The 23,062-nt window shown below is 37.2% G+C and overlaps 1 protein-coding gene across 1 annotated transcript in view; it reads right to left on the reverse strand.

The window, feature by feature from the left end:
- cdh24b (cadherin 24, type 2b) overlaps positions 1-23,062 on the reverse strand; it is a 239,553-nt gene that overhangs the window by 128,708 nt on the left and 87,783 nt on the right. The window lies entirely within an intron of this gene.

Here is a 23,062-nt window from a genome sequence, read left to right on the forward strand (position 1 = left end):
GATCAGTGCCTAGCGGAGTGGGAGAGTTGCAGTGCGCCCAGCATCCACCCTAGCAGAGAAGTAATATACGGGAAGCCTCTACACCGTCCTTCATCCCTGGCGAGAGACAAACCAGCAGGATTCAGTGAGCACATCAAGATTCAATCTCATTACCCTCTCACCTACGTGGATCGAATAGCAACTGTGACCAAAAAGAAAAAAAAAAAAAGAGCTAAATTAAGCACCATCTGCAAGAAAGTGTGACATTGTCACTTTAGATGGAGAGGGGCTTCGTTGGGAAGAAGACAGGGGGGGGGGGTTTGCTAAGGAGAGCATTGTTGCGTGGCAACAGCTAAGCACATTTGCTAAATAAAATGAGAATGGATACTCTGAATCCAAATGTTCATTTACTTTGAGCAATGCGATTTCTCAACACGGAGAATGGAATGAATGGGCCATCGTCCTGGGGGGTAAACGATGAGCGGGATTGTTGACAAGCTTGTTATTAGCAGAGAACGCTGTAGTATCTCCAAGTCATGGGATGAATAATAAAACTGTTCAACTGACTGCACAAAGTCGGGGAGGCAAACAGCATTTCACCTTGAAAGAATGCCTTCATTTAAAACAAAAATATATAAATAATCACAGACTGAAATGCATTTCAGTATGAACCTGCTGTTGATCTAAAGCAGGCCCGCGGGTCCCAGGTACCCCACATGAACCATGCGAGGTGCCCTCAGGGGCTCTAGCTCCATCTAAAATTTGAATTCCAGGATTAAAATCACAAAGATAAATACATATGACAGATGTAGTTAGTACTTAGAGGTGTTAAATAATGAATACTGTTGCACGTGATAACGTTTTAGTATAAAATTAACCATAATTAAATGTTTATTTTCACTGACACATTGTGACAAATGCTTTTAAGTGTTGCAGTTCTGGTGCATGGTCAAGGGTATGTTAAATATAATATGATATATATATATATATATATATATCATATATAAGATATATTTTTAACACCTCAAAAAGGTAGAAACCTTTTTAAGTTACTGCTAGCCCTCATTATTTTACCGTGAAACAGTGAAAATGTAGTTTTTAAGAAGTGCTTTTCTAACTGTTAGCCCTTCTGACTATACAGTACCTATGAAATAGATCACAGTTTCAGAAAAGTTGGTGACCCCTGATCTAAAGAATAATGTTGTATGCTATGTGTACGCCACACTACATACTGCGTTGTCATTAGACCATATGTCCTACTCAGACTAGCACCAGCCACTGGTTAGTGTTAAAGTGAAACCAAAAGTGCCACCAAAAAGTTGTTTTTCCATAACTCTGCAGCAAGCTTTTCTTTTCTGTTTCATTTCATCCGACGCCAATTGCTGTCTCCACATTTGGTTTTCATCACACTGATAAAGCCATATTCTGCGAGAAAGATCGTACTGTTATTGGACTAATAACCAATCACACCTTTTAAATTAGTCTTAATATGCTGTCTCGATTAAAGCTAGATTATTGGTACCAGCATCATTTTTTGGATTCCTTGTGAAACCATAAACACTTTAGGTGACATTTTGGCCTTTACAAACTGCAGCAGAGAGCAAGAAAATACCTTGAAATGTTTTTTTCTGTTTATGCACTATAATGCATGGTAAATTAAAGCAATATCATATAATATATTATAATATAGACACTTTTTTATTTTCTTAATGTGTGATAAACTGTCGGTATGTTGCATTCATTTATTTATTGTTTGCATACTCTCAAGAAGATTTACATTTTCTAATTATTCACAGTAAAGAAAAAATGTGTTTTTGTTGTTTCTTTTAAAAAGACATGAGATGTATTATTTTTTTATCGCTCAAAATTAAGAGAATATCTAAAATCATATTAGGGTATTCTGTTAGTTAAAAAAACAAAAAAAGTAAATGCAGCATCTGGAGTGGGGGCTTCATTTATAAAACAACGTGTCGGGTCCAAACTAAAAGTCTGCGTGCCAAAATTCTGAAAGTGTGCAGCGCTAAATAAAAAAATACATTTTATAGAACCGTGGGCACACACACCTGCAAGCATTTTTCCTTTCATAAATCACAATCAACCATAAAGTTTGAGCTGGTGAATTCACTTGATACACCCACGTTCTACCATAACCGGTCAATACAAAGAGGCTCATGAATGGTTCTTGCATTGAAACAAGCTTACTGACTAATGAGATTTAACGCTCAGTCATATCAGAAAACACAACGAAAGGGAATTTCAGAATAAAGTAGGCGTTCATGAATGATAGGAGAAGTAACTTTTCACGTGACTTATTTTTATAAATCACAAACATTACATAGAAAGTGCATCTTTCAGGCCCCGTTTTGTGTGTGTTCAATGGTCATGATTCTAACTATGTTCTTTTATGTTGCTTTAAAGAAAAAAAGAAGAAAAATAAGCAGTACAATACAAAAAAAAAAAATCTCAATCTGATTGCAGTGTACTATTTTTTGCTGTTAAAGTCATGCAAGACAATTTGCCTTTGGAGCACTTCCTAAATTGTCTGAGTGCTCGATGTTCCTAACAAACTAACAAACTACGTAATTAGTTTGAAATCAGAAAACATTTTTTGCAGAGTTTTGGGATATATATTAATACAAACAAAAATTGCACTGTAACATTACTCTGAAAATGGAGGGGTCAAAAAGATTTAAAGTTAAATGGCACCTGCACAATTAAAGAAATCCTGAACAAAGAACCAGCTTTTATCAAATTAAAACCCTTACTTTATATCTAATGTGTAATAGTCATACAATATAAAAACTAATTTCCATTATCAAGCCGTTTGTTTTTTCATTTTCTTTTTCCTTGCAAGTCCATTTGATTTTTTTTTTTTTTTTTTTTTTTTTTACATGTTTGGAGCCTGGATGATAAACCTTGACTGCAGGCTTTATATTTATTAACTAATTACAGTAGGTTCTAACCATGCAAACTCAATCAAAGTGCGTTTGCCGACTCTGTTGAAGATGTATTGCGTCAATAAGCAGCATCGGTATGCTTCTCGGAATCTCAAGTGACCTGTTTAGGAAAGGTTTTACAGCCTAGCACCAATGCATGCTAGGCTACTGTCTAACACCATGGTTATAAAGCAGATAAACAGCCTCTCTGCGCTCCTGTGGGCATCAGTGGTACAATAGAAAAACCTTATTAAAAGTAGTCCAACTGGTGGATGCTTGACTTTTTCCCTGCACTTTTAAATGTTACAAAAAATGATTGAAAGGCTTGTTGGGCAAAAAAAAAAAAAGGAAATGAAAGAACAAAATCACAAATCATGCTAATTGTTAGTCTCGGAAACATTTATGCAAAGATTGTTATTGGTTCCAATTAAAGGAGCAAAAAAAACTGATTGTCACCATTGTTATGGTGGTTTTGGATGAATTAGTAGAGACACAGCCAACCAGCTGGGAAAGTGTGTCCAACCATAATAACTTCAATATGTAGGACAAGAAAGTTCAAAAGGTAGAATTAGAAGTGGCAGAGGTTTTCCCAAATGTTTTAAATGATATTCCTTACTCGAAGAAAACGTCTCTTTTTGAACTTACTTTACATATGTTAAGGTGCAACTCTTAAGTTGTGCTCAGGTTGAAAAATTGCTCAGTTTTAACTTTGGAGCAGCTGTTTAGTGCTTTGTATGCACATAAAGTTGTTTCATAGCAGTTTTTTGCAAAGCAGAGTTGGTCAAAATGTGTTCTGAATGTTAACTCAGATTGCTTTCATTTATTTATTTTAGAAGGTTTTTTGTGTTTATGTTGTACATTGTTGCTAGTTTTTGTATTTAAGTGTAAGGGAATATTGTAAGGGCTAAACACAACTGTTTTTATAATGCTGAAGCCACTTTAATTTTTGATTCTGAATAATATCCAGGTTGTTTTGTGTTAATGATTTCAGAATTCCTTCTGACATTTTCAGTTTCTGCTGGTCTCAGGTAAATAAGCTGGCATTGAAAAAACACTTAGTGCTTCAGTCAGATTGGTGTTTATAAAGACTAATACTGAGCAGAGTTTAGTACTGTGAATGCTGTGGGTTGGATACAATAACATTTCATTTATCAGAGGCTTTTATCCAAAGCAATGTTAATAAAGGAGCAGTTGGTGTAAGAGGGATTCAAACCACTGACCCTCTGATTACAAGCCAGCTTCCTTAACCACTATTCCTCCACCGCAGAGTTGATCAACAGTGGATTATTTTCTGATACAACACTGATATGAAGCTGTACGGACACAAATGACCCAAAAAATAATATTTTTTTTTAATTTTAAATAACTCAAAAGTAACTTTTTACAGTAACTCGGTTTTTGGTGAAAGTAATCAAAATAGCAACTGAATTACTTTGTGAATGAAGTAACTAGTTATGTTATTTCAGTAACTAGCACAACACTGCTTGTCACTATGTTTCTATTGAAAAAAAAGTCGCTAAGAGCGTTCACAAAGACACCAGTAAGGGAGGTTGAGTTTCAGTTTCGGTTTCAAAACGGAGTGGAGAGAGGATTCTACAAACTGCAGCTTTAAAGGGACTAATACTCCTAATGAATCAGTTTTATGTCTGAAACCTTCTGTCAAAGGCCGCACCCCAATCTTCAACCATTTTGTTCTGTTTGACAGAGATCAATATTACCATTTTGTTTAATATTGTCTTTTAAAGCTGCCAAGGCAACTTTTGTCACAGTGGGGGACACAAAAATGTGATTGTCACATCCAATGGGCACATTATTACCGGTAATATTCATGTCAGCATTTAGAATATTGAGGTAATATTTTAACCAATGTTTAGAACTTAACTGGCGAGTCTTTTGACTTCCATTAAATTCTGGATGAATATACATATCACTGATTTACATAACTGCTAATATATGGCAATATCTAGGATATTTGGCAGTTGGTGAAGGTTTGTACTCTTTGACTGCTCTTGTTTTGTATGTTTTTGGAGTCATTTATGTATATGTTTCTGTCATTTTGTGTATTCTTGGAATCATTTTTGTGTATTTTTCTTGTCATTTTGGTTTTTTGGCCTCATTTTTGTGTAAGATTCTTGTCCATTTGTGTGTTTTCTGGTCTTTTGTGTTTTTTTGAAAAAAAGTGTATTATTCTTGCCATTTTGGGGTTTTGGAGTCATTCTTTTGTACTTTTTGTTGTTGTTGCCTTTTTCTTTCATTATGTGTGTTTTCCCATTCATTTTGTGCATTCTTTTTCCGGCCCACAAAAAAAATGTGACCAAGGGCTGCATGTGGTCCCCAGGCCACCAGTTGGCAATGTCTGTTTTAACGAAACCAATAAGGATCAATTAGATAAACCATGCAGCTGGTCGGGAACACCAAGGCAGGCTGCTTCCTTTCACTCCTTAACAAAATGCCATTAACAATCGAAGTTTGAACAGCCATGCAGCTAAAAAAGGAGACTTAATGAGCTTCATAATGAAGCCCTGGACACCATTACCACGGTGAGTGGTGGCAACGCTGATTGAAAGCACCGTTCAGAGTCACTCAGAGGCGGGATGAGCCTCCCTTAAGGAAAAACCAAATCCATTTAGGAGTGACCTCTAACCCAGATCTGCTCCTCCAACATTAAATGTGAAATGCAATAAAGAAAGACATAAATCCAGGTATTCACCAAAAGCTGCACTTATAATAAGCTCACATCATTGAAATCTTCCCTCCACCTTTCAGATACAAGCGCACACAAACAACCAATAATAATAATAATAATACATTTTATTTAAAAGCGCTTTTCGAGACACTCAAAGACACTTTACAGCATAAAAACAACAACAAGTACATTGATTGAAGAATATGAATCAGAGAAAAGAAATGAGTGAGTGGGTACATGGCTAAACGTTAAAAGCTGAGAGAAATAAGTGAGTTTAGAGAAGTGATTTGAAAGATGGGAGGTCGGTACAGTTGCGGATGTGGCTTGGGAGGGACTCCCAGAAGGTGGGGGCAGCTTTCTCATGTGGCACAAGCATGCTTCACATCAAGTCAAATGATTAAAATTCAACATCTCATAACACGGGCTGCACATAACTCCAAACAATACGAAGCAATGGGCCACAAAAGCTACATTTACTGATGTGTCATCTCTGCTTGGAGAGTGATTTCTATCTGATAAGCTTCTATTTCCTTTGGCACCCGCCATACATGCAACATCTTGTCTCCCCAGACCCCTAAATCTCTTCAATTACTTATATTATCATAAGGTAATATGGTTATACTCATATACTCAATTTCACATTTTGGCAATAACCGTGAATCATGAAACAGGGAGGAAAAAATACTCTGTGCCAATCCCTGGAATAACTAATATTCCCTATGCACAATTTCACCTTTCTGCGCCACGATAAATCATACAAAAATACCAGTAAATAGTTTTTTTTCCCCTTGCAAAGCTGTGCATTAGTGTTGCAAATGTTTTTCTCTATTTTTTTGTGTCGTCATATGTGTGTGCATATCAACTCAAACCATGTCTTGATATGTGAGTGCTGCATCTCAGTAAAAAAGTCATTATACCAGGGTTTGGGTCATTTACCTTTTTCAGATGCAATTACGTCTTCAATTATTCATATTCAATTACAGCTCAGTTACGAAGAGAGTGATCAGCATCTTTTCAAATTACAATTAAATTACAATTCTTTTTTATCCTAAGAAAGTCAATTACTATGACATTCTCAATTCATAAACTTCAATCACAATAAATGAAAATTACTGAGGCTGAAATAAATAATCTAATAAAAGTTAACCTCTCTTACGTTAGCTTTTTGTTAGCATCTCTTATGATAGCGGGTCCTAAATCACCTGTAAAAACATTAAAAACAAATATCCATAATTTAATTTATTCCCTATCTATTGGTTTCATTGTTAGGCTTCCTAATCCATGAAAATATAGATTTTTATATTTTTGGTGTAGGCATCTGAGCCTTCTTTGTGCCAGCATACCCCGCAATTTTAATTTTCTTAGATAACAAAATGTTGGAAAGCATGATATGAAACATATTTTAAAAATTGTTAACTAGATATGTGCAGAACTACATAGAACTGTAACATGGTTTGCCAAATTTGCATAAAATTATGATTGACAGTTTTTATAGAATTCTCATGGCAATTACAAAGTCAATTATCTAAACTCAATTACAATTTAATTATGATTACAACAGCAAGAGATTTTTTTTTGAAATTACATTTTTAATTACGCCTTAATGGTAATTATCAATTACGTTTACAGTTGACCCCAACCCTGCCTTAATGTCTGTGTTTTGTATCTTGCATGTGTGTTTGTATGTGCGCTCATCTGGGTGTGTTTGCCACTCATAGTAAAGTAATAATACCATAGTGTGAAAAATCATCTGGCAACACAGGAGAAATATCAAGAGGTGAATCAAGCAACCGCTGAGCACCGTGATTGGCAACAGAGTTCAATTCTCCCAGAGAGATCAGTGAAGGTTTGAAAGGGCATACAGGCAAGGTTAAGCATATCAGGCAATCTCCTGAGCAGGTATACGAGCCAGAGCGAGAACTCTTTGTCTTCTTTTGGTGACTTTAAATTAGCCTGAAGTCTTCGGGATCACTGCAGAATCCACCAACCCGTGAAAATCTGCAGTGATGCTGGGTGGTGGTGAAAGCTCTTGCCTGGGATTAGCCAGCTGTGTCATAGGCAAGGGAGAGTGTCAAGCTGGGGAAGAAGGGGGAGAGGGTCAGCCAATCGATTTGGAGCAGACCCACCGATTCAGAGAGACATCTGAAGAAACACGGCAATAAGCGAAAACAGCAGGAAAATTAATTTGGGACAGAGCCCGTACGAGTTCAGGGAGTGTGTTTGAAATGAAACTGTGCCTTATGGTCAGCTTTACTCACCTTCGCAATATCAGTAGTTGTGCTTGAGGGGTGTGTGTACGTGTTAGTCTGTGTGTGTGCACTTGTTTGTGTATTTCTGCCTGTTGTGTTTTCTCATACGTGAGAATTTTGACAACATGCTTTTCCAGGTTAGTGTGCGTGCTGCTGGAGTAACTTTAAACTAAAAGGCGTAATGACTGAATCTCCCTCAGGTCAAGCTGACCAGAAATGTACTGTATGTGTAGGTGTGAAAAGCATGCATGCGTTTGTGCCTCTTAGTAACCACTAAAGAATAGGAAAGTGTAAAGAAGAGGCCACATGGCGGTTAATAGAAACACATCAAAAAGCTTAAGATATTATCCACACATACACTAACTAATAATTAATGTCAACAGCTCGCCTGGCTCCCTGTGATCAGCTCCGTTATCATCAGAGGTCCTTGTTGTCACTCCCAACAAGGGAGGAAAGCATCTCCATCTGGGATTTACAAGAGAAAGTTTCTCTTATTAAAAAAAGGAGGAACAACTGCAACATCGGAGCCTTAAAGTCTAGGATATTATTGAGGTTTATGACAGAGTTTATACCATACATGCCCAATGCATAGAAAATTCATCCGTGAGCTCATTTCTAACAATACTCCTATAATGGTTTTACTTTCTTTATCTTTATCATCACTGGTTCTTGGCCAAGCTGAGTTGCCTCTAGAACTTCCTGAACACCCCAGTTAGTGTCGTACTCAAGACCAAACTATTCCAAACAAAAACTTGTCCAAGACCAGAAAGCACCAAAACCAAGAAAGTCAAGATTGAGACAAGACCAAGACCATTAAAATTCATTGTAAAAGTCATGACATGGTTTATCAGCTAAAAAGCATTTTGTCATAAATTATTTTTCTCTTTTAAATGTATTTGTGATACAAAAACAAAGGTGTCTGCAACTATTTAAAGCACAACATACAAAAATCTTTAATCTTGACGAATTTGTTTACATTCTTGCGACAAAAAAATAAACTGATAAGTCCAGATGTATTGTAAATATCTGAACAAAAAAAATTTATGTTTATTTTTCAGGTGAATGAGTGTTCAGAGATATTTCTGACTAGAAATAAGATGGACTGATGTTCACATTTTTGCAGGTGTCTTGGAAAAAAGATTTCCAAGGAGGCAGAACAATCAGTGAGCTAACGGTAAATGTTTGAAGTCACATTAAAACATCAATCAATCAGGAACAGTTCCAAGTACTTCTCCTTATTATCACGTTAATGAAGTTGAAAAATTGCAGATAAGTGCTAGTCTAATTCCCGTGTTCGACCAGTCAAGACCAAAACCTTCAAAATGTGGTCTTGAGACCAGGACCATTCTTGGGTACAACAACATTAACCCTAGTTCTTCTATGTGGGACACTCTTCCAGTTTGATTTAAATATTTTCTAAAAACATTCATGTTGGGTTAATAAACCCCTTAATGGCCCACGTCACGAGTGATGTGACTGGAGGAAAAAACAGGAAACGCCGCTGACAAAAGACTGTGGAGGCTAGTAATGTTACAGCTTTAGAATGTCGTCTTGTTGTGTGTTTGGGTGCCAGAATAGAAGGAATAACATTCGTGGATGTAAATTGAAGATTTATAGGATTCCAGCGGATATTCGTGCTAAGAAAAACGAAGACAATTGTGGTTTTGCCTCCAGGCTAAGCCCCGCCCAACAAAATATGTCACAATGTTTACAAACAATCAAAGGGTCTATATGTGATTGTGCCTATCCATCTCTGTGTGGCAAGGGAAAGGTAAATGTATCCTGTGTAATGAAAGCGTGGATAGAAGATAATGGATGGAGGACTTTTCGTTAAGACGTGGTCAAAGTAAAGGATGATTACAAACAATTATTTTTGACACCACCAAAGACATAGTGTTGGACACTTCAATAAATCAATGGTATTTCTTCTGAAATATGTTGAAATTGCCACTTGCAAGTTTGTTTATGATTCCTTCTTCAACAACTGGTAAGTTATCAAATCATTATGTGATTTGAACTTTGGAAAAGTTTTGTGCATTGCATTGGGGAGATTTCTTGTTTTTTAAACTTTAAGAGGAAACTTGAATAATCAGAAAAAAAATCGTACAAACATAAAAATAACATGCAAACCACACAAAAATAAGTCATGGCTCAACTTTCTCAAGTTAAACCCAGAGACTTCTTATTGTGAGACCAAACTTCCACGCTGTCCTTCACTGACACACTGAGCAGAAAATTGCAATTATGTAAAAAACAAATATTTTAAGTATCGGCAAAAGCTGAAAGATCTAAAGGGCAACCACCCTTTTAAGTAGTTCAAGCAGTTCAAAAATCAGTTCAAAAATCAGTTTAAAAATCAGTTCAAGGTAAGAAGGCAATCCTTAAGACTAAGAAATGTACAAATGATGTCTATTAACAGAACATGACTGAAGTTCACTTAACTGACATTAACTAGGACCTGTTGAATAATTAGATTTTTTATTACCTCCGACAAAGAGGAATAATTCAGCCAGCATTTATTTATTTGTTTGTTTGTCTGGTAGAGGGAGTACATCAAAACTATACGTGACTAAATTATAACCAAAGATAGACCTTGGGAAAGATCCCATTGAATTTTTGAGGGAATCCAGAACAATATACTGATTCTGGATCAGTTTGAATAATCCTTATCTCTCATAATTAATGAAATTTAACAAAATCACATCTCTGTTCATAATTGACTGATCGTTACGAAATTTGACTTAGTTATGTTGGGTTGGTCCATCATTCAGATTGGTTCTGGAGTGCGCATTTCGTCATGATTGAAAAAAAAATAAATAAAAAATCATGGTGCCCATACATTCTGATGGGGATAGACATTTCTTACCAGCCTTTAATGTGTGAATGATCATGGTACCATAATCAGGGTCACTGATCCAGATAACTGGCAAAGAGGATACTTTGCAGAGTTTCAGAGATAGGGTTGGGCGCTGAGAATCGGTTCCAAATAGGAAACTGTTCCTAATATCCGGTTATGGAAAGTTTCGATTCTTTTTTCGATTCCTAAATGCCCGCCCTAATTTGTTTCTGCAGCTTGCTCTGTTTGTTTACGCGGGGTTTGTATAAGGTGCATTCAGAACGCGACTGTAGTCTGTGTGTGTGTGTGTGTGTGTGTGTGTGTGTGTGTGTGTGTGTGTGTGTGTGTGTGTGTGTGTGTGTGTGTGTGTGTGTGTGTGTGTGTGTGTGTGCGTGTGCGTGTGTATGTGTGTGTGTTTGGACCGTGGAGATGAAGGGAGATAGGAACTATCCATCCGTCCATCCATTTTCAAACCCACTTGCTCCTGTTTTACAGGGTCGCGGGGGTCTGCCGGTGCCAATCTCCGGCTCTCATTGGGCGCTGGGCGGGGGTACACCCTGGACAGGGCGCCAGTCCATCGCAGGGCAACACAGACAGACAACCACTCACTCTCATTCACTCCTATGGACAATTTTAGAGACCCCAATCAACCTTACAGTCATGTTTTTGGATTGTGGGAGGAAGCCGGAAGATAGGAACTAATCACCGGTAAATACGGAAGACAATCACCAGGAATAAATAGTTGCTCCCTGGTAAATATAGTAGCTCTAACAACAGGTAAAATAATAAACTGGTGATATGACAGCCTGTACATGCAGTACAGGGACGCATTTACTCTGCCTCCGGGTCCTAGTGCTAGCTGTCCGGTGAAGCCTGTTCCATTTACCACGTTTACCGAGGTCCGTGTGTGTTTAATTAGTATGTGTGAAAGTCTATGTTTATGTCTCTGTCCATCCACTCTTTTCATTATATCCATATATTTTAAGACTCTTATTCAACAGTGTCGGCTGGAGTCCGGGCCCCCGCCATCTTGGATTATGTCGTCACCAGAACGTCATCGCCCCAAATCGCGCAAGCGTAGAACGACCCGAATTAACTTAGTCTTTCTCAACTAGAACTGTTGATTGATTTGTCACGACTGCCCCGGGGTTTGAGTTTGTTTTATTTAGTTTCACATCTACCTGCTCTGCAGCTCTTTGTTTTTGAGACTGCTGCCAACTTGTTTGTAGTGTTATTTCAGCAAGTTCCACTTTGTTTACCTTTGTAGTTGAATACCCTAGTTACAGTTCAGCAACCAATTTAAACTGTATCAACTAAGTGAATTCATAAAAATGACTTGTTTAAAGGCTTTTTCGAATGAAAAAATTATCCTGTGAAATCTGTGACCTGTTGACCTGCACAACTCAAAGAATCGGAATCGAGAATCGTTTAGAACAGGAATCGAAATTGAGAATCGGAATCAGAATCGTTAAAATCCAAACGATGCCCAACCCTATTCAGAGATGTGGTTCAGAGTTGCGTAGCACCAATTTCACAAAGAAAATGAGTCATATGGAGTACGATGTACGACTAATATGTCATGTTTAAAACTATTCAAAATTATAATACAAGGATAGGTATTGGGAGTTGTTTGCAAGTTAATTAATTACTTTTTTTTTTCATCTCTAATGATTGCACAAGATAATATCAAGTTTATTAATGTGAAAGCGTTCCAGTTTCATGCACCCACAATTTGACCTTCGAAAAAAAAAATATTTTTCAAATGTGTTGAGTAGCTCTGTTATTTTATCTACAACATCAACTTTCCTTTCCATCACTGTCAATTTAACGTCTGACATTCAAAGAACAAAGACAAAAGGCCATGTCGATATTGCTCTCAGCCTTCAGCCTTGAAACTAATAATTATCTTGTAGTGAACAGCCCCACTGCTAGACTCGAGCAAACTATCATAACTACACGACATAACCCCATCCAAAACTAAGGAAAAAAATAATTTTTTTTCCAGGTGTGACACACGTATGCATCCACATGCATGCAAATTTGAACAATCAGTGCAGATGCATAGAATAAAAACAGCCAATTACACAGAAGCCCTTTGACGTCGTCAAAGAAGAGAACAAGCAGCCTCTGAGGAGCACTTGGCGAGATAGCGCTTCATGCTGTGGTGCTTTAAATTCTCTCTGAACTTTCAATCAAACACCAAAGTGAGAGGGAAATTCCCCTTTTGCTCTGTGGGCACAGTAAAAATGTCAGATGACGGTGAAAACAGTCTCTTCTCACTTCCTCTGTTCATGTTTGTCTTGCAGCCAAATGTAAATTAAACCCTTCACGAGAAGCTAATGGTTTAGCATCAGACCATCATTGATTTAACATTGACGTTTGGTTAGCGTTGATTCTTTGAGTTAGTTGTGGACATGTTGCCCTCTTCAAGTTTGATCTAATTCAGTCTGTCTCTGGAGGCAACGCTGTGTGGCCGCCACACACACACACACACAATGTCACTTTGTCCAACTCACACACTCCCTAACAGGACATTCATTATTCATCATTATTAGACTTTTACTTTGGCACCATAAGCTTTTCAGTGCGACTCACTGCGGTTCCTTTTCTCTACGATATATTATTCAGGACAAAACTGCTTTTAGCCTCAGAGTATGCAAATCCAACGTTTGATTACCATAATCAGCTGATACATGGAAGGGTGCTTTTCCCTGTGTGTGTGTGTGTGTCTGCTGGTTGAATGATTGTTTGCATTTTATTGCTTCATTGCTCGATTCTGGTGGTGTATACATCACATCGTATTTTTAGCCGAGGGAGACGAGCTTGGAAAAGGCCACTGGAGGCTTAGCTCACCGCTCTACACATAAAGGGCAAAACGCCCACATATTTGCCACCACATGCTACTGCCAGAAGGAATGTCTTTTGCCACTGGGAGACAAAACTCATTGTGTGTTTTAGTTGCGCAAAAAAGTGGAAGATTTGTCAAACGACGACAACAAAAATCTGTGTGTATTTTATACGTTTCATTTGTATTTTTAATTTAACAATATTACGAGATGTGATTCTGTTACCAACAATTATGTCCCGTTTATAGAGATAATATAAGTTATTCACTTACCTGCCACTGATCATAACAATATAAATGAACTCGTGAGTTAACTTTTTACCTAATAATTGAATATTTTGTAAAATCGATTTTTTCAAGATTTACATCATGTCACTATGTCATTCTCTCATTGAAAACATGCCTGGAGTGTTGCCTTGGCTCATTCATGTATGTTTGAATATCTTTAAAAACTCTGACGGCAGCCATTTTAGGTGTAGATTAGCCTGAGTCCTCCTAGGAATGCCTCCACCTCCTAGAAACACCTCGGACCTGTCGTCACCGCCCACTGATCCACAGCAGAGCGCCCCTCCCCCGCGTCTAGAGCAGGCAGCAGCACAGCGTTTTATTGCAAAACATAGCTTCATAATGACGTATGCAATCTCAAGCAATTTTCCCCTGGGATTAATAAAGGAATTCTTATTCTGACAGCAACATGTAGCTTCATAATGTAACATAACTGTCCTTAGCCAAACATCCGGCGGCAAAATTTAACAATTTATGTTGCCTTTAACATAAAATAAATTATTAATCAAATGTGTAGCTGTTGCCCTTTATGATTAAAAGGATTGTGCATTTTATGTTCAAATGCAACATAGTTTCATTATATCTTACTGAATTGCAAAACGTACCTTCAAAATTACGTATATTTTTATTTATTTATTTATTTATGACAAAAAGGTTGAATGTTTCCAAGCATACACGTCTTGTAAGAGCCTCTGAACTCTCGCAGGTTCGTCTACAAAGTCACTTTCCGGGTCAGACGCAGGATCAAATTGTACGGATGCACAATATCATGCGCGGCCATTGTTCACAAAGTGATAAAGTGTAGCTCCTTTCCAACAGTCAAAACAAAATGCACCGAAGATCGATAGTAGTTTCAATGTGTGTAGAGGAGATGCAGTAGCGTTGTGATGACGCCACAGACAGCGTGCTGAAGGGGCGTGTCGGAATGGGTAGGAGCTTCTTAATGAGACAGAGGCCTATTTCAAGGCGTTTGATACAGCCATGATGCAAGATCAAATTTATTCAAGGCAGTTATTTTAATTTACTGCATTTACAGACCAACATAAGGTTGTATCATCATTGTAGTGTGCTATAGAATGGTACTATGTGATGGAAAAAAGCACAATACCTCCCCTTTAACATGGTTTAATATTTTGTCACCTTTGATACAGCAACTGTTCAAATGTTACAAAGTCCCACTGAATGTACGAATAATGTTGGGTGCATGAAGGGTCCATGCAACTGGCACGGCAGAGTTGGCGTCCGAACAGCGTATATATCCATAAACGCTAGGGTGGTTCACAAAATACATTTTCAGCAAATTTTGCCAGATTAATTTTTGCCTTGTTCTAATTGACATTGTAAGCAACTCAAAATCAAGCCCAATTGTTATACATTACAGTACATACAGTATCTCCCATAATACAAATATACGCATACTCAGACACAGATCCCTGAGACTTCTTTAGAGCTAAAATGTTAAATAGTTCAAGTCTATAGCAGCCAGAGTCTATGTATAAAACAATAGTTAAAGTGACCTTGTGAAAAATAATAATTTGAAATGCTGAGACTAAAACGAAGTTATAAATACTGAAACTAAAAACTAATTACTGAAATTAGATTACGGTGCAGTGTGTACATATTTTGATCAACTGTTCAGCATTCTTACAGCTTGTGGAACGAAGCTTTCACAATGTTCACAAGTTTTTTTTTCTATTTTCAGGAATAATGTTCGAAGTATGCTAATGTTCTTACTCATTTAGTACGAATACAGGGAAAGACTAATAATGACCATACTTACGTTGAAGTTTATGATCCGTGAAAGTTACGCATTAAACATTTTGAAAAAGTGTGCCACCCTTTACTGATGTTATATTAGCTCAATTTTTGGTACAGATGTTCAACATGTCAGTAGGAACGTGGAGTCCCATAGATGGATGTCTCATGAAGTGAGGTGATAACACTAGCATTACCAGGAACAAACTAGAGCAAATTACACCTTATCTATGCTAAAGACAGATGTCATGTTATAATAATGCCAACCTTATGTATAAAACTTCAAGTAAAGATTAATCAGCTCCAGCAGCTCTAAGTGTGTTGAAAAATAAGGGTACACACTTCTTGCATTGTGCTCCTGCACAAGTATAACGTAAGATGACTGTTGGAGTTCATTTTCAGCAAAAAATAAAAAAATAAAAACTAAACAAAAGACATCCCTCAATGAAACGCAGCAGCTAAACAAGCGGGACATCTAGCTCTATATAATGTATGTGATGTGCGTTCATTGCACATCATCAAACAGACTTCAACAGTGATAACTCATGGAATAAAAATGTATAGTCCTACACAGTATATTTTATGCATGTCAGTGTAGCTAAATTAATTCAGCGTAAGGCTTTATGACGGCAGGCCTCTCAGGGACCACTGAAAAATTTACCTGCATGCTTCCATGTGTCACAGGAGTCGTCGTGTTTGCACCTCTGCAGCTCCTCCTCGCCGCTGTCACCTGCTCCTGTGATTGGCTCCTCTGCTCTCCTGTTCCCTTTGGTCCGTCTTAGATCTGCTGTTTTTCTCTCCCTCATACATGACCTTGCCACTCACCTCTACACCTGTTATTGAGTATTTTCCTTTACTCCCGTCTCCCCTTGCTAACACGAGGCAAGGAAGAGGTGCCCAAAATAAATGAAAAAAAAGTCAATAAAGCTTGAAAAATGGATGGTAGCACATCTGTGGTTTGGCAATAACGATTTTTGGAGCTTAAGAAGAAATTATTTTCAGTCCATCAGCGAGTCGACTGATGCATTGCAATCATTGTCCTGATAGACCAGGTCCAAATGTCAATCTGCGAGCTGTAATCAATCCTTGATCTTTCCTCTGGCCCCATTTTCTGGTCAGGACTTCACTTTTCGATTATCAGTCCATTTTGTAGTGGCATTTATTTGGAAAACTGTAGAAAAGTTGTCCGGCTTCATTTTGGTGATAACCTGTCTCGAGCGGCACAAAAGCATCAGTTACTAAACTGTGATTTTTTTTTATAACCACTTAAAGCTCAAGGATTCTTGGCTAGATAAAAACTTTAAATCTCTCAATTGTTTTCATTTTCTCCTGTTTTATCTTCAATTTTCATCTACGTTTCAGGATGCTGGTGTGTGTCTATCTGTGTCAGAGTGCAAGGCAATAAAATAACATTAAACAATCAATATGGAGACTTTCACAAGGCTAACAGACATACATGTCGTCATTAACTTTACTAAGCCGAGGGTTAGCTTCAATGCATTAAAGCCAACTACTGGCCCTCGGTCTCTTTGAGCTAAATTAGCATGTTTTACTATAATAATGTTCACTAAGTATTGTGTTTTCATCCAAGTCCTGTCTGGTTTGTTTATTCAAATATTCTACAGCAGAGATGGGCAACTTTAATCACAGTGGGACCCACAAAAACGTGATTGTCTGATCTGAGGGTCACATTATCAACATTCACGTCAGAATAATGACAAGTTTGAGCATTTCTAAATTAAAGAACAAAGGGTTTTATATCTGTATTTGTTGTCTTTTATCTATATGTTTTTCTTTTTCTCACATGTATTTTGTTGTCACTCTGTTAATAATTTTGTGCATTTTTCTAAAGATAAGTATGTTTTTGATGTATTCTTGCTGTTTTTATGTTTTTTTTCTGTCTTTGTGTTTATTCTTGTTGTTACTTATTGTATTTTACTGCCATTGTGTCTTTATTTTTGTCATTTTGTGCATAATTGTTACATTTTTCTGCCATTTTGTGCTTTTTTGAAAACTTTTTGTGCATTTTTGGAACCTTTTTATGCATTTTTGCTGTTAATTTGTGATGGGGGCTGCACAAATATAGACCGAGGGCCGCATATATAAATGTATGCGTGCTTCTCAAAGAATAGTTAAAAATGTTTGTTTATTCGTTACCAAATGAAAATCTAAGAAAATCCAAGTTGAAAGTACAGGAGCTTCAACAGCAGCAACGAGCCTTCACATCAGGGGTTGATTTTGACATCAGTGAATTTCACACCTATATTTTTTGTCATTTTGTGCATTTTACAGTCGTTTTTTGGAATATTTTTTCTGTTATTTTGTGTGTTTTTGGAACTTTTTTGTGCATTTATGTTGTTACTTTGTGTAGTTTTGTTAACATTCAGTGCATTATTTATTTATTTTTTGTAATTTTGGAGTTATTTTGTACATTGTATTGGTTGGGTTTTATATTTCTTCCAAAATGTTAAATAACACTTTTGGGGGATTGGTTTTGGGGATTAAAACAAACATAGACCTAGGGTTGCATACATAAATGTATGCATGCTTCTCAAAGAATAGTTAAAAATGATTGTTCACAGGTTACCAAATAAAAATGTAAGAAAATCAAAGTTGAAAGTACCAGAGCTTCCTCAGCGGCAGGGGGTTGATTTTTAGACATCAGCGAATTTTCCACTTTTTGAACAGGCAGGTTTATTATTAATGGCCGATGCAATTCGATTTGATTATACAACTATTTGGAATTACCGGTAAAGCTCTAAGAAAAAACAAATATAGCTGCAAAATAATTGTCCATGTTCGGATCAACCCTTCCTCTTCTATCTAAAGACCCCGCCTCCTTTCTATTCTTCTTGCTCCCACTCTCTCTTGCACTTTCAAATGCTCTGTCATGTAGCTCTTCTTTTTCATCCCCCTCCTCCCAGTCTTAGTGCTCGTGGCCTCAGCTCCCTGACTCACAGGCTCCCTCAGGCCATGGAGCGAAGTGGAGCATTCAGTCCAGGCTAAAGCATAAATATTAGCTCAAGGTCACGGTCACGTAGCTCACACTGGCCTATGCATAATCATGATCGTAGAGCCTCCCTCTCTGCACAGTGCCTCACTCATTTAGACACTCGACGTATTTCTCAGCACTGACACGGCCAACCTTGAAGGGTTAAGCGCATGCAATAAAAACCAGCTCCAACTCCGGTTTGTGCTTTCATTTCATGATATTGCAATACTGTGCCTTGTTGATGTTTCCGGAATAGTAACCTATGTTTCCAGGGTTATCTGCTGAATAAATCTCAACATTAAGCAGGAATTGGCATAGATGTATTCTAAAGAGGTTCATATATATACTCTCAAATAAGTAGGGCCGTTCTCACATCTGGGAGGATAATGCTTTGAATTCAGATACTAGCTTTAGTGATTTGCTCAACATTATCCGAGGATAAAACAGGCTATATAAAGAAGGACGGAGATTGGAAGCAAATGGGAGAAAGACAGTCAACGTACTGTTTGAATAGCATCTTTAATAGACTCAGTGGTTTCCTCTCCTCTTTTCCTTCTCACACACTACTTTTTTTCATAAGTTATTTCTATGTGATCCAGCACCCACTCAGCAATGGGATATATTTGAATGGCACTTGATGCAGGGCTTGCAACAAAAAAATAAAATAAAGTAATGTATTTAACAGTTTTCTTGTTTTGTTCTTTCTGACTCACTCCTTTGCCTTTATTTTATACTGTGTAAACCCATGTTCTGACTGCCTCTTTTCATAATAGACTAGGCCCGAAAGATTGCTGGAACTCGCGGTTAGTGGCAAATTGGGGTAAAAGCAGGGAACATGTTGGTTTTAGACAATTTTGATGAGCTATTTCCAAATCCACGTTCCCAAGCTGAATTTCAAGTCCTTCATGCTCATGCTTATGGACATGGGTAGCTTAGAGATGATTTCATGCATGTGCCAACAATTGTGCAGAACCTTGCGACGCAAATGTCGGAAAAAACCAAGTGATACCATTGAACGAGTTGTCTGAAAGAACACAAATTAATGACTTATTTCACAAGTATTCTTGATATCATCAACGATTGTCCTTTGCACAATATGTTGCATTGCGGAGGGTATGTGCTCTGCAGTTTTCTGTAATGTAAAGGATTTTAAGGACATCCGAAAATGATGTGACTAAAATTCAACCTAGTAAACCAACATTATCACACTCTGAATATCACATGTTTGTTTGTAAAATGCTAAAGATTGGATAAATTTAGCTGTTTTGGCAGCAATTTTGATTTTCAATTTAAGAAGTAAAGGGCTTAAGTTACAACTTGGGAACAATGATACTCTAATCAGCAAACACATTGAGCAAATAAGCTTAGTTCCCAACTTTTACCCTCAAATACGCCTAACATCCACCTTTTTCAGAATCAGGCCGAGTCTATAACCCTCTCCGTCTAGCGCGCCATCATTCTTTTTCGGTTGTGAAGTCAGCTTTAGAAACATGTGATCTCCCCATTCTACTCCTTCTCGTTTCACACTCTTCACTTCTTCCACCTTACCATTAACCTTTCCTCACTTCCCACCACTCTCTTCTTGTTTGTACCTATACTCTGTACATGTGTGCCATTAGCAGACACTGTTCGGCATATGCCCTTTTAAAGGCTCTTCTCAGTCAGATTTTTATCCTCGTCTTTTTTTTTTTTTTCCACTTCGTTCAGCTTCATCCTGCATTGTAATCTCCTTTTCTCTCCTCAGCATTATCTCTCGTTTCCTGCACTGTAGTCACTGTCTAATTGCTGTCTCACCCCTGCTGTGCCGAGGAACGGAGGCTAAATGATTTCTACAAGGTGATGAAAAGTCAAGGCACATGAACATTCTGAGCTGTTTGCCAAGTTTCTTGATTTTTTTTTTTTTTTTTTTTTTTGCAGTTCCTTGCCAGGAGTTTAGCATGTTTAGTTATTGTTAGCATTCACGCCGACATTTTTACTTCACGTCTATGTAACTCTTTGCTTCTTTTCATTGGCTTAGCTTTAGTTTTGTAAAGGGGTAGTTTACGTGTGCAGTGTTGTTCACGTCTTTGAAGCAGAGCCCTCTGTGTTTGCTGGTGCGCTCGTGCATTAAAGTTCGGCAGAGACGAGATGAAATCAAGTGCTTGCTTCTGTATTTTTTAACAACTTCCTTTTCATGTCTAAAGAAAATGAAACGAGTTGTTAAAAAGTAGGTACATATTTTGCTGAAGTCAAAGCAGGAGCTTATCATGTAATTGAGGTCATAGAGAGCTTTATCCACTTTTGTTCATGTGCCAGTTGAGTCAAAGGTTGTCGAATCAATGAATAGCTGCAACACATTTTGGCAGCTTTACAGCAAAAATAAAGACAACTACAGACACTACAATGTTGTAGAAATATCTGGTATATATAGGCCTATATGGTATAATAAGATAACTAAAAGTAAATACAGAAAATAAAATTGGGGAACCAGAAAAGAGAGAGAAACATCAATGATAGATTGTGTCATGTTTGTAATATCTGTCACACAGACGTATATGTAAATGCAAAACGTGTTCTTTGCTTAGATCCACCCCTTAGGAGCCCAGGATTAAAACTTTACAGCACAAGGTAAGAATATGGAGATTTCTCTAAACTTTATGACATACAATGTCATGTTCTTGTGTATAGGTAAAGAGTAACTAAACCTAGAGGTTTTGGCTGATGTGCGTCTAGGCTGCAAAGTCAAAAAATGCCTCGATTAGCGGGGCTCCTGGAGCAGTTCAGACACACCCAGTTGTAGGGGACCACAGAGACAACAGGGATGTAACCTGACACCCTACATCAGAGAAATCTTCTTCAACATGAAGATTGAAAAGGAAGAAATAAACAATACAACTTAAAACACCATCCAATGCTTTAAAGGCAGAACTACGAGTCTTATCCATTTAAGACATGTGACCTCAACTTTTAAACAGCGTTTTCTTTTCAGGAGAAACAACTCTTTATATGTGCCTTTATTTAACGAATGTTTTACTCACTAACTTAAAACCTTTCCAGGGAAGGTGTTTCTTAAACCATTAGTGATTGATCAAAGTGTCTCATGTCTTTTTGGGTTATGCTTAAAGCTAGAAATAATAATATTCAGTGATTTAAAAAATAATCAATTGAAAATCATCTTTCAAGGGAAATGTTTATTCATGCTCCATGATTATTGATCAAGTGTTTCTGCTTTTGTCTTTTGAGTAAAGTGTACAAGTTTTTATATCAATTTAAACAGAATAAGAGTAAATATTGGGATAATTACTTTGAAGGGTGAATTAGCACCATGTGACTCATGTAATAATGTTTTCATTATGTTTACAGAAGTTTTATTTAAGAGACTTAAGAAAACTAATTCTGTAACACACACACCATCCTCCATTTTGGCCCAAACATGCAACACACACCCTCGCTAGTTTTATGACTCTTTGTTTAAAAGCACATGTGGACAAAACCCCACCATCTTGTCTTTTTACAGGAAAGTTAAGACTCCCGCTTCCTTCTGCTTACCAATCAGATCTCACTCCCTCCTGCACTGCAGATGTGTTTTATCCAATCAGATAACCTCTTGACATGTTTATGAAAGGCCTCGCTCTCTGATCACAGCACTTTCTCATCCAGTCCTCTTTAACTCTCTTCTTCTTCTCCTATTTGCCGCTGTCTTAAACAGTCAGAAGTTTTTTCAGTTTAGTTGTGCAGAATTTTTGAAAAATGATTTGAACTTTTCTCTTGGTTGTGTATATACCAGCGCCTGTATACAAATGTACATAATGTGGATAAGTATGAGTCAAAATAACTTATGAAATAATTGCGAAACTGCCCACTATTTATCATCATCAGGCTTGTAACCTATGTGAATAGCTGCTTGTAAAATAAAAAATGTACATATTGTATACGCTGTGTTTTTATTGACATTTAAACTTTTATTAAACCTCTATTCCTAACGACAAGAACCCACTACAAAACAGGGAACTGTAACAATTAAATAAAACAAGTGATCTGAAACACTTTAACTCAATTTCAGAAGGCACTCCAGGCAAACGAACATATTAAAATGAATAATTAATGTTTTTTAATATAAACTACCCTTTGCTCCCCTACACAGTCTATACTATAAAATCTCGAAAGAACAATCTATGCCACATGTGTCAAACTCAAGGCCTGGGGGCCAAATCCAGGCCCTTTAAAGCTCCTAATTCGTCCCGCAGGAGAAAGTAAAAATGACAGCGATCATTGTGTGAATCACCAACTAATTCAGTTGTACATATCTCAGTACCTCCAAATACACAAAATTAATGAAAATGTACTTTTTTTAAGGACTCACGGTTTTCCCATGCCAATACCACATGATGACAGTCATTTTGAATATTAAATTAATGTAAGTACTCTGAATTACTCCAAAATTGTTCCCCAAGATTTCCCCAAATTGAAATAAAAAATGGTCACAAAATCTGATATATGATTGATTAAATTGCTCATTT

This window comes from Gouania willdenowi, chromosome 17 (assembly GCF_900634775.1).
Source record: "Gouania willdenowi chromosome 17, fGouWil2.1, whole genome shotgun sequence".
NCBI classification, from domain to species: Eukaryota; Metazoa; Chordata; class Actinopteri; order Blenniiformes; family Gobiesocidae; genus Gouania; species Gouania willdenowi.